The 12,269-nt window shown below is 35.5% G+C and overlaps 1 protein-coding gene and 1 long non-coding RNA gene across 2 annotated transcripts in view; one reads left to right on the plus strand and one right to left on the minus strand.

The window, feature by feature from the left end:
• Positions 1 to 12,269, plus strand: part of RARB (retinoic acid receptor beta) — a 724,626-nt gene that overhangs the window by 394,889 nt on the left and 317,468 nt on the right. The gene's annotated exons all lie outside the window — the stretch shown is intronic.
• Positions 7,950 to 12,166, minus strand: LOC144293997 (uncharacterized). The gene is made up of 4 exons (XR_013361381.1): positions 12,044 to 12,166; positions 11,083 to 11,276; positions 10,046 to 10,156; positions 7,950 to 8,252 (listed from the first exon to the last, which is right to left on the minus strand). It is a non-coding gene; the product is annotated as an uncharacterized LOC144293997 (long non-coding RNA).

The raw sequence follows: 12,269 nt of genomic DNA on the forward strand, positions 1-12,269 counted from the left end.
CCCCATCCCTCAGAAAGGGTGCAATTACAAATTCACAAAACAATTGAACTTGGAGTTTGAAACAGCATTTCACCCTTGGCAACCAAAATCCTTAATTATTATGCACCTTGTAAGTGAAAAAATAAAAGCTAAAAAAGATAAAATTTATCTTGACGAGTAAGAATCAGTACTTGCCATGAAGGGCTCTCACAGAGCTGAATTTTGGGAGAAAAAAACTGTAATTTCAGATTCTGATTGTACAGATTTTATACCATATTAGAGTCGTTTGTGCAGTATAGTTTTATTTATTTTTTTAGTTGAGCTGCTAAAGTCCATAGGCTATCAAAACCTGGTCTTTTGTTTTTGTTTTATTTTTTTGTATTAATAACATGAGATCCTTCATTCATTTGGTTATTTTAAGTACCATTACTGGGAGATATGATGGGAACAAACTTTCCTTGTTGGCCTGATAGAGAAATTGAGGATACAGAGCATATACCTGCATAGAGTCATAGTTTTGTTTTTTACTGAGATAGAATTGACATAAAATTCCCTTAGGTTCAGGTACGATTCAATATTTGGGTACATTGGGAAATGATCACCATAGTAAGTCTGGTTACCATCTCATCAAAGTGACACTTTTTTTGAGATAAGAAATGTTAGGATTTACTCTCCTGGTAATTTTCAAATATACATTCTAATATTATTGACTATAGTCATCACACTGTCATTACATCTTGACTTATTTTAAAACTGGGAGTTTGTACCTCTTGACCTCCTTTAACAACCCCCCTCCTGCCTCCCTGCTGACAAACACTATTGTGTTCTCTGTATCTGAATTTTGTTTTGTTCGATTCCTTTAGGTTTTAGATTGCAAATACAAATGAGATCACAAAGTATTTGTCTTTCTCTGACTTCTTTCACCTTCAAGGTGAAATAATACATTCAAGGTCCATTTATGTTGTCATAAGTGGCAAAATGTCATTCTTCGTATGGCTGAGTAATATTCTAGTGCGTGCGTGTGTGTGTGTGTGTGTGTGTGTGTACACCACTTTTTCTTCATCCATCTATTTATGGACATTTAGTTGTTTCTGTATCTTAACTATTATAAATAATGCTGCAATGAACATAGGAGTACATATATATTTTTGAATTAGTGTTTTCATTTTCTTCAAATACCTATATGTGAAACTGCCAGATCTGTGCTGTTCCTATTTTTAATTTTTTGAGGAACCTTCATACTTTTCTCCACAGTGGCTGCACCAATTTACATTCCCACCAACAATGCATGAATTTCCCTTTTCTCCACATCCTTACCACTTGTTATTTCTTGTCTTTTTGATAATAGCTTTTCTAAAAGGTGTGAGGTAATAGCTTACTGTGGTTTTGATTTGCATTTCCCTAATGACAAAGGATGTTGAGCATCTTTTCATTTGCCTGCTGGCCATCTGTATGTCTTCTTTAGAAAATTGCCTGTTCAGATCCTCTGCCCATTTTTAAATTGGATTGTTTTTCACCTATTGAGTTGTGTGAGTTCTTTATATATTTTGGATATTAATCCCTAATCAGATATATGATTTGTATTTTCTCCTATTCCGTGGGTTGCCTTTTCATTTTGATGACTTTATTTGCTATGCAGAAGATTTTCAATATGATGTAATCCCACTTATTTATTTTTGCTTTTGGAGTCAGACCAAAAAAAAAAATAACAAGACTGATGTTAAGGAGCTTACCACCAATGTTTTCTTCCAGGAATTTTGTGGTTTCAGGTCTTACGTCTAAGTCTTTAATCCATTGTGAGTTAATTTTTATGTATGGAAGAAGACAATCTAGCTTCATTCTTTTGTATATGTTCCAGTTTACACCATTGTCCCATTTAAAATCCACTTACTGAAGAAACTACCCTTTCCCCGTTGCATATTCATGCTCCTTTTTTGCAAATTGTTCATATATATACATGGATTTATTACTGGGTTCTCTATTCTGTTCATTGATCTATGGGTCTGTTTTTATGTCAGTATCATCTGTTTTGATTGCTATAGCTTTGTAGTATAGTTTAAAATCAGGAGGCATGTATCCAGCTTTGCTCTTCTTTCTCAAGATTACTTTGGCTATTTGAGATCTTCTGTGGTTTTATACAAATTGTAGATTGTTTTAATTCTGTGAAAAATGATATTTGGATTTTGGTGGGAGGTGCTTTGAATCTATAGACTATTTTGGTAATATGGACATCCTAACAGTATTCTTTCAATTCATGAGCATGGAATATCTTTCCATTTATTTGTGTCTTCATCAATTTTTTTCATCACTCTGTTATAGTTTTCAGTGTATAGATCTTTGATCTCCTTGGTTAAATTTATCCTCAATGGTTTATTCTTTTAATTCATTTGCAAATGGAGTTTTTTTCTTCATTTCTCTTTTGGATGGTTTGTTGTTAGTGTATGAAAGCACAACAGATTTTTGTACCCTGCATCTCTAATAAATTAATGTATTAGTTCTAACAGCTTTATTATGGAGTTTTTAGGATTTTATATATATATAGAGAGAGAGACAGACAGAGACAGAGACAGAGAGAGACAGAGAGACAGAGAGAGAAAATCATGTTGTTCACAAATAGAGCTTTACATTTTCCTTTTCAATTTAGATGCCTTTTGTTTCTTTTTTCTTGCCTAATTGCTCTACCTAGGACTTCTAATGTGTTGAGTAAAAAATATTTGGAGTGGTTCTTGTGTTCCTGATCTTAGAGGAAGAGCTTTCAGCTTTTTACCATTGAGTATGTTAACTATGGGCTTGTCATATATGACTTTTATTATGTTGAGGTATTTCCTCTGTACCTATCTTGCTGATTGTTTTTATCATAAATGCAGGTTGAATTTTATCAAATACTTTTTCTACATCTATTAAAATCATATGATTTTTCTTCATTTTGTTAATGATGTGTCATGTTAATTGTTTTGTGGATGTTGAACCATCCTTGCATCCCTGGAATAAATCCCATTTGATTATAGTGTATGATCCTTTTAATAATATTGTTTAACTTGGTTTGTTAATATTCTGTTGACAATTTTTACATGTATGTTCATCAGAGATATTGGGCTATAATTTTCTTTATTGATGTCCTTATCTGGACTTGGCTTTATTGAATGAGTTTGGGGAAATTTCCCCCTCTTCAATTTTTTAGTAGCATTTGAGAAGAATTAAATTTTCTTTTAATGTTTGGTAAAACTCATCCTCAAAGCTACCCAGTCCTGGACATTATCTGTTGGGAAATATTGATTACTGATTTAATCACCTTACTAGTTATCTATTTAGATTTTCTAGTTATGTTTCAGTCTTAGAAAATTGTGTTTCCAGGCATTATCCATTTCTCCCAGTATTATCCAATCTGATGATGTAAAATTGTTTATAGTAGTTTCATAATCCTTTTTATTTCTATAGTATTAGTTGTAAATTCTTTGATTTCTTATTTATCTCTTTAAACTCTGGTGCATCTAGCTATAATGCTTGTCAATTTAATCTTTTAAAAGAACAAGCTCTTAGTCTCATGGATCTTGTCTGTTTTTTTAGTCTCTGTTTTTGCTCTGATCTTTGTTATTTTCTTTCTTCTATGAAGTTTGAACTTCACTTATTCTCATTTTTTCTCTTCTTTTAGGTATAACATTGTATTGTTCACTTGAGTTTTTTTCTTATTTCTTGAGGTAGGCCTGTATTGCTATGAACTTCCCTCTTAGAGCTTTTTTCTCTGCATTCTACAGATTTTGGTAAATTGTATTTATATTTTCATCTATCACAAGGTAATTTTTTAGTGATTTCTTCTTTGACCACTGGTTATTTAGTAGTGTATTATTTAATCCCCAACTATTTGTGATTTTTTCCAGTTTCTTTTTTTTATAATTGATTTCTAGTTTAATACAGTTGTGGTCAGAAAATATACTTGATATGATTTCTATTTTTAAAACATCTTTTGAGGGCAGCCTGGGTGGCTCAGTGGTTTAGCACCACCTTCAGCCCAGGGTGTGATCCTGGATACCCCAGATTGAGTCCCACATCAGGCTCCCTGCATGGGGCCTGCTTCTCCCTCCGCCTGTGTCTCTGCCTCCCTCTCTCTCTGTGTTTCTCATGAATGAATAAATAAAATATTTATTAAAAAAATAAAAAGAAAAAAGAAAAAAGAAAAAAAGAAAAAATCTTTTGAAATTTGTTTTATGGCTTAACATATGATCTATTTTGGAGAATGTTCCATGTGCACCTAGGAAGAATATGTATTCTGCTGCCCTTAGATGGAATGGTTTGTATAAATCTATTAATTCATCTAGTCCAATGTGTCATTTAAGACCCATGTTTCCTTATTGATTTTCTATTTGAGACATCTATCCACTGATATAAGTTAGGAATTAAAGTTACCCACAATGATTGTATTGCTGTACTCTTTCTTTAGGTGTGTAATATATGCTTTATATGTTTACATGCTCCTATATTGGGTGCATAAATATTTATCAATGTTATATCCTCTTGTTGGGATATATATCATTATGCAATGCCCTTCTTTTTTTTCTATCTTTAAAAAATTTTTGTTGTTTTTAAAATTCCTGTGTAGTTAACATAGTATTACATTAGATTAGGTGTATAATATAGTGATTCAATCATTGAATCCATTACTCAGTGTTCATTGTGATTAGTGTATTCTTAATCCTCTTCACCTATTTCACTAGTCCCCCTACCAAACACCCCTCTGGTAACCATCAGTTCTCTATAGTCAAGAGTCTGTTTTTTTGGTTTGTCTGCTGTCTTGCTTTTGCTTTCTCTAGATCCATCCATGTTGTTGCAAATGCTAAGATTTTATTCTTTTTATGGCTCAGTAATATTCCATTGTGTATATATATACCACACCTTATTTATACAATTCATCTATCATTGGGCACTTGGGCTGCTTCCAAAATTTGGCTATTGTAAATATCAACATAGCAGTACATAAATATTTTTAAATCATATTCTTTTAGTAAATATCCAGTAGTGAAATTACTGGATCATACGGTAATTCTACTTATTTCTTCATACTGTTTTCCATGTAGCTGCACCAGTTTGAATTCCCACCAACAGTGTAGAAGGGTTCCTTTTTCTTGACTTTTTAATAATAGCCATTCTAATAGGTGTGATGTAATATGTTATGGTGGTTTTTTTTTTTTTAAGATTTTATTTATTCATTTATGAGAGACAGAGACAGACAGAGAGAGGCAGAGACATAGGAAGAGGAAGGAGCAGGCTCCATGCAGGGAGCCCGATGTGGGACTCGATCCTGGGACTCCAGGATCACACCCTGAGCCAAAGGCAGACTTAACCTCTGAGCCACCCAGGTGTGGTCCCATTACCAGGGTTTTGATTTGCATTTCCCTAATGATGAGTGATGTCGATCATCTTTTATGTGTCTTTTGGCCATCTGAATGTCTTCTTTGGAGAAATGTCTATTCATGTCTTCTGCCCATGTTTGAATTGCATTATTATTATTATTATTATTATTATTATTATTATTATTAGTGTTGAGTTGTATAAGTTCTTTTTTTAAATTTTTTTACAAGTTCTTTATACATTTTGGATACTAACCCTTTATTGGATATATCATTTGCAAATATCTTCTCCCATTCAGTAGGTTGCCTTTAAGTTTTATTGAGTTTTACTGATTGTTTCCTCTGTTGTACAGAAGCTTTATATTTTGATGTAACCCCAATAGTTTATTTTTGTTTTTATTTCCCTTACCTCAGGAGACCTATCTAGAAAAAGGTTTCCATGGCCAGTGTCAGAGAAATTACTGCCTGTGCTCTCTTCTAGGATTTTTATGGTTTCAGGTTTCACATTTAGGTCCTCAATCTATTTTGAGTTTATTTTTGTATGTGGTATAAGAAAGTTTCATTTTTATACATTTGTTATCCAGTTTTCCTAGCACCATTTCTTGAAGAGACAATTTTTTGCATAGTCTTTATGCTATGTTCTTTTTTGTCTTTCATTATAATTTTTGTTTAAAGTCTATTTTGTCAGGGATGCAATAAAATCTTTTTTTTTTTTTAAGTCAATTTTGTCTGATATAAGTATAGGTACTCCAGCTTTCTTTTGTTTTCCTTTTTCATGGAATCTTTCTCCATCCTTTCACATTCAGTCAGTGTGTGTACTTAGATGTGACATGATCTTCTTATCAACAGCATATAGATTGGCCTTGGGCTTTTGTTTGTTTGTTTGTTTTAATGCATTCAGCCATGCTCTCTTTTTTGATGAGAGAATTTAGTCCATTTACCTTTAAAGTAATTATTGATGCGTATGTACTTATTGCCATTTGTTCACTGTTTTTTGGCTATTTTATAGTTCTACTTGCTTCATTTCTTCTTCTCTTGTTCTCTTTTCTTGTGGTTTGATGACTTACAGTGTTATGCTTAGATTTCTTTCTCATTATCTTTTGTGTATATACTGTAGGTTTTTGCTTTGTGGTTACCATGAGGCTCACATATAACAGCCCATATATAACAGTGTATTTTAAGTTGATAGCAAGTTAAGATTTTACACATTCTAAACCCCCACATTTTTACCCCCACCCTATGCTTCATGTTTTTGGAGTTGTTTTGTTTTGTTTTGTTTGCATTTTTTTTTTAATTTTTATTTATGATAGTCACACAGAGAGAGAGAGAGAGAGAGGCAGAGACACAGGCAGAGGGAGAAGCAGGCTCCATGCCGGGAGCCTGACGTGGGATTCGATCCCGGGTCCCCAGGATCGCGCCCTGGTCCAAAGGCAGGCGCTAAACCGCTGCGCCACCCAGGGATCCTTGTTTGCATTTTTTAAAAATTTTATTTATTTATTCATGAGAGACACACAGAGAGAGGCAGAGACATAGGCGGAGGGAGAAGCAGGCTCCCTGCAAGGAGCCCGATGCAAGATTTGATCCTGGGACTCCAGGATCATGCCCTGAGCTGAAGACAAATGCTAAACCACTGAGCAACCCAGGAGTCCCTGTTTCATGTTTTTGATGTCACATCTGACATCGTTTTATTTTATGCATCCCCTGATTATCACAGTTATAGTTATTTTTGTTACTTTTGTTTTAACCTTCATACTAGCCTCATTTAATTAATTCACTATTTTTACTATGTATTTACCTTTACCAGAGAGATTTATACTTTCTTATGTTTTCTTGTTACTAATTAATGATCTTTCTTTTCAGCTTAAAAAAATCTCTTTGACTTTTCTTTTAAGGCTGGTTTAGTGGTGGTAAACATTTTTGCTTTTTGTTGACTGAAAAGCTTCTTCTCTTTCCTTAAATTCTGAATGATAATCTTACCAGATATGGTTAGTTGGAAGATTTTTCCTTCAGCATTTTGAATATATTGTGTCATTCCCTTCTGGCTGGCAGTTTTTGCTGAAGATCTGCTGATAGTCTTGTGGGGTTCTTCTGTTCATAATAAGTTGTTGTTTTTCTTTTTTTTTTTTTTCTTTTTTTTTTCCCTCTCACTGCTTTTAAGATTCTCTCTTTAACTCTTGACATTTTAATTATAATGTGCTTTGGTGTGGGTCTTTTTGGTCTCATCTTATTTGGAATTCTGGGCTTCTTGCATCTAGATACCTGTTTCCTTCCCCAAATTAGGAAGTTTTCAACCATTACATCTTCAAACAAGTTTTCTGCTCCTTTCTTTCTCTCTTCTCCTTCTGGAACTCATAACACAAAAATTACTCTGCTTGATGTTGTCCCATAGTCCCTTATGCTGTCTTCACTTTTTAAAATACTCTTTTCTTTAGCTTCTCTGTTTGTGGGAGTTCCACTGCCTTGTTTTATAGATCATTTATTCTTTTTTTTTTTTTTCATCTAGTCTGCTCTTGAACTTGTATAGTATATTTTTCAGTTGAGTTATTATGTTGTTCAGCTCTGGGACTTCTGTTTGGTACTTTCTTATATTTTATTTCTTCTTGTTGAAGTTTCTGCTATGTTCATTCTTCTCCCAATTTGGGTAAACATCTTAATGACCTTACTTGAAAGTCTTTATCAGGTAAACTTCTTATTCCATTTTATTAAGGTCTTTTTTTTTTCCCCCTGATGTTTTATCTTGTTCTTTCATTAGGAACATATTACACTGTTCCCCATTTTGCTTGACTCTCTGCTTCCATAGACTAGTCAAACAGTTACTTCTAGGCCTGAAGGAGTAGCCTTGTGTAGGACATAAACCTTCTCATTCACATTCGCCTTAGCTCTTGATTTATTCTTGATAGGTCCCATTTGTTGAGGGTGTGCCAAGACCTGTAAGTGTTCCAAGGGGAGGAATCTTAATCAGTTTTAGTTTCATTCTGATTGTAAGCCAGATCCTCAGGCAGCAGCTTTTAAAGTATGCAAATATAAATATGCAGTCCTTTGTGACTGGAACTGTTATACCCTAATGCCCTTTAAACCAGGTGATATAGTATGCCCTTGGTGACTGTTGCAAATATAGGGGCTCCAGACAAGTGTATGAGCTCCTTCCTACAAGTTACTGGTGATCTGAAGAAAAGGATAGGAAGAGCACATAGATGGCATTCTTCGGCCCATGTTCCCTGACAACTTTGTAACCTCTAAATGTGTGGCAAATCTGAACTCTCTTCCTCAGAATGAAGGTCCAGGAGAAATAAATAACGCTTTTTTTTTATAGGAAGACTTGGGATATGTTTTAGACTGCTGTCTAAACTCTGGAGCAGTAGCCTACCAAAAGCTGTCTCTGATTGTTACAGTCCTTTGGGACCCAGAAATGTAAGCCCTTCCTGCTACCAGAGCCAGATGACAAAGGGGCACCCCTTTGTGGACTTCATATGCACACTAGCTTAGCAAAACTGTGGGAGAATGCATGGCTTGGGCACATCCACTGGCATTAGTAAGGCATGGGGAGACTACAGGGCTAAGGTGCATTTGCCAGTGCTATGAAGGTAGAGGAAGAGTGCAGAAATGGCTCCTGCCAGTGTCTCAAGTCCCTAAAGAAAGTCCCAACATAGGCCTGTCCCTCTTACAGATGTGTAAGATTAGCAAATGAACCTCCTTCATATATAGTCTAGGTACCATTTCAAATTTTTTTTTTTTTTTTTTTTTTTTTTTTTTTTTGCTGGTCCTGGGGACAAGCGAGTCTGCATGTGAGCTCTTTAAGAGAAGTACCTCTGTTCCCTACAGCCCTTTTGGTCTCCTGGATATAAATCCTATTGGTTTTCCAAGCCAGACCTTTTGGGGACTCATCTCTCTGTTGCAAGTTCCAAGGGTTGGAATGGCTTATTTGGGACAGGAACCCCTCACTCCTCAGAAGCTCCTAGTTTGTGAGATCCCTCTCAATAGTGATTTACCACCCTGGGTGAGGGGAGGAGTTGGGGGGGACCATGCCCCTACTTTTCATACTCATCTCAATGTGACCCTTTTATCATTTGTTTGAAGGATTTGTTCAGCTAATTTCCAGGATTTTTTCCATAAAAAAAGAGGAAATTGTTCAATATATAGCTGTGCATTCAATGTGTCCTTGAGAGGAGGTGTGTTCAGGAGCTTCCTATGCTACCATCTTGGACAGCCCCCCAGAATCAAGTCTTATATAACTTTTTTTTGGGGGGTGGGGGGAACTTTAAAAATGAATTATTTTTATACTTGCCGTCTGGGCAAATAATGGCCATTGTGGATGTGTGTTTGTGTGTGCTTATAAATTCATTTATAACATTTATTTCTTACCCATTTACTGACTTTTCAGTGAGATGTTTCTAAAGGTAATTTTTTTCCTTGTAAGCTGTTATTTATTCATGACCATTTCTTGACCTATCATGTAAATGCCTGTGTTTATAGATATTTCTATGAGGAACGGTCTTCTAAGCTCCAAGATTTTAATTGCTTCAACCAGAATGTGGAAATTTGTGTACATTTAAACATTAACCCATGTTGTTGTTGTTGTTGATAGTTATTCAAAAACATCTGTCGATCCCCTATTGTGTATTTGCTATTCCTCTGTGATAAAAGAAAAAGAAGTAGTATTCTACAGAAAAGATGTAGCTTCTTCCTCTCTACTTGTGAGGTTATGAACCAAACATACATACATGGAAAATCTGCAGAATACGCTGTTATCTTTACTTTTCTTTTTTCTTGTGGTTCCCTCATTGTAGAAAATCCATTTTCTTTGTTCATACCACCTTTGTTGACGTAATCTCCTAGGATGCAAGAGCAACAAGGGAAGCTTATTTAATCATTAAGTGAGGAAGATTGAAGGATGAGAAAGAAATTGATTAGGAAGGTAGATTTCTCTAAGGATGTCCATGAATTTATACAGAAAAAGAAGCAAGATACTGTACTAAGAAATGGTTCATAATGAGACGTATAACCAAGACTTGAGAATTTTTTTTTTTAAGATGTGAGAATTTTAAAAAAAATATTTGGGCAAACTTAGTAGAAATAGATGAACAGCAGGGTGCTGGGTGGCTGTCAGTTAAGCATCCAACTGATAATTTTGGCTCAGGTTATGATCTCATGGGACATGGGGTTGAGCCCCATGTCGGGCTCCATGTTTGGTGTCTCTCTCTCTCTCTCTCTCTCTCTTTCTCTCTCTCTCAAATAAATAAAATCTTAAAAAAAGAAATTTATGAATAGCAGCCCAATGTATAGTCTTCCCAAACAGACTAGGAAGGTGTCAGAAATGAAATTCTGATTGTGTAATGTGTGAAGCAGACAAGGACAAAGAAACGCAAGGAACTAAGCTGGCCGCTGCTCATGGACTTCTCTGATTAACCCAGATATGAAAATAAAAGATGTTAAAATATGGGAAAACATAAGACCAAAGGATGAAGACAAAGAGTGATACAAAGAGTTTATTTTTTAGAGGTCTTTTGTGGCAGTTTATGGAGTTCTGTCTCAGCCTTGAATCAATATACATCATTATCAAGACTGTGAAAGAGGACATTGGTGTCATGTTTATCATACTTGCCTAAGACATCATAAAATGAGTACTATTCCAAAGCTCTTGACAACATAGAAAAATGGACCAAATCTTACCAAGGGAAACATTAACTGATATCTGTAAAGTTACACACTCACATTTAAAAAAACATCTGCCTGTGAATAGAATAGGGAATGAGCTTACCAGCAACACTCACAGTGGTTGACAGGAAGTTCAGCATGACTCAGTAATGTGGTATGCCTGCTTGGTAACTTCATTTGATGCTCAAATGCAGATCAAAGATTATGTGGGTGAACCACACTGAAATAGTATGTTGCATCTGGGTGCCATATTTTAAGGGAAATGTGGACCAAATAGAATATGCCCAGGACAGAGGACTATGATAAGGATGAAAAGAAGATTAAAAACATACAGAAAAACACATATGAAGGGGGACTTTAGCCTGGAAAAGAGTAGATACTCATGGAGCTCTAATAACTGTCTTTGGACTCTAAAAGGGCTGATCTATGGAATAGTGATTATGCTCCGTCTCTGTGTCTAGGAGAATAGAACCAGGGCATAGGGTAGGAACTAAGGCAGGTATTGGCTAAGTATTGAGAAGACCTTTGGAACATCTAAAGTTGTCAGATGTGAGGTTTGTTTCCTCAGGAGGTCTGTATCATTAGAGATGTTTACACCAAAGGCCCAATCTCCATGTCCCTTCAAGTCTATCAGGATGCTTGCTGCCTCCACTCCCTCTCACACTTGGCTCACCCTCTGTTTCACAGTAGTCCTCTCAGACCTTCCCTTTCTATCCAATTTACACCAATCCATCCATCTCATTTCCCTTCTACCTTTCCCAGGCTCCTTATTCTTTCCTAAACTTCCTAGGCTTCTTCCATCCCCAAGTCCCTTATAATACTTATAGTCTCCCCAAGTATGTGCCTACTGATACTGTCACTACCACCCTAGTGTTTCAATCTGGAAAACTCAACCTTTTCCACTGAAGCACACAAATCAATGTCTTCTAAGAAGCCAGTCTAGTCCCTCCCTCATTTGTATTCCACTGCATTTCCTTCCTACCTGAGCCTTGGCATTTACCTACTTCCATTGTAAAGATCCACCTATGTACTAGTCTTTCTTATTAAACTATGAGGTCACTAACTTATTTTTCACTGCATTGTGCTCAGGACACATGATGTTGAATGAATAAAGGTTGAGGAACTCTTGGCAGAGGCATAATAAAAAGTATGGACAAGACAGAACGTTGAACTCAGGAGCCTCTGTGGTTCCCTGAAGGTCAGTGACTACACGTTTTTACATAGTGCTGTCACAGAAGATGATTCCAAAAGGACAGTTCTGAAACATTTAAAGAAATGGTAACCTTATTA

This window comes from Canis aureus, chromosome 22 (assembly GCF_053574225.1).
Source record: "Canis aureus isolate CA01 chromosome 22, VMU_Caureus_v.1.0, whole genome shotgun sequence".
In the NCBI taxonomy this organism is placed as follows: Eukaryota; Metazoa; Chordata; class Mammalia; order Carnivora; family Canidae; genus Canis; species Canis aureus.